General features: G+C 35.9%; 1 protein-coding gene across 1 annotated transcript in view; it reads right to left on the bottom strand.

The window, feature by feature from the left end:
- LOC119594315 (cyclin-dependent kinase-like 2) overlaps positions 1 to 884 on the bottom strand; it is a gene marked incomplete in the record, with an annotated part of 54,980 nt that overhangs the window by 53,768 nt on the left and 328 nt on the right. The window contains 1 exon segment of the mRNA XM_037943374.1: positions 623 to 884.

The following is an 884-nucleotide window of genomic DNA, read 5'->3' as shown; positions in this document are numbered from 1 at the left end:
CTGATAAAATGAAGAAAAGATGTAATCATGATTTCAAAACATTAAGAAATAATCAGGACGGAAATACAGTCGTAAGAGAAACCAGGAGCAGGCACTCAAAATAAAAGGAAAGGAAAGGAGAGAAAGTATGATAAATAAGTGAAATGATAGGTTAAATCGTGTTTTTACTTAGGATGGGTAAAACAGGTGATTTCGAAAACACATGGCTGGGTAATATTATCAATATGAATGAAAATATTTACTTGCAAGTCGTTAGGAATAGTTAGAGATGAAATAAATGATAAAACACATTCAACATAAAATAAAAGATAATTAAATGCGATTATCAAACCTGATTAATGCAAGGCAAAACCCAGTTCAAATTCCTACCTAACTAGCACGGAAAAAAATAAACAGAAGCTGAAAACCAAACACACATTATTAAACTTAATCAGCCCCAAATAAGATAACATTAGTATAACAATTAACACAAGATAACAAATCAACTACCACATGAACCTCGATTACTCATAGACAAATCTCAATGAACACAAGACAATACAGCAAAAACGACAACAAAAACACAACAAACGTATCCATTCAGAAACGTTTATACGAATGAAACATTTTTTTTCCGCCTTACCTTGTTGATGTCTTGCGCGTTTACACCACCGAGCTTACATCATCGACGTCAGGTCTTCCTAAAGGCAACCACGCGAGGCACAAAGCGCGTTTCATGTCTGCTGTGAAGGGGGAGGGGAGGTGGGGTAGGATAAGGGGGGGGAGTCAGATCAAGGTTCCATTGTCACTGTCTTCCGGTTTTCTTACAAAATGTTTGCGTCATTTTATTTAAATAGAAAATTTGAGTAAGTCGTTTGGGCTGTCGCTAGGTTTATATTGGAAAG

The sequence above is a fragment of the Penaeus monodon genome, chromosome 33, assembly GCF_015228065.2.
Source record: "Penaeus monodon isolate SGIC_2016 chromosome 33, NSTDA_Pmon_1, whole genome shotgun sequence".
Lineage (NCBI taxonomy): Eukaryota > Metazoa > Arthropoda > Malacostraca > Decapoda > Penaeidae > Penaeus > Penaeus monodon.
Note: the sequence above shows the minus strand (reverse complement) of the source record. Positions and strands in the feature narration are given on the sequence as shown.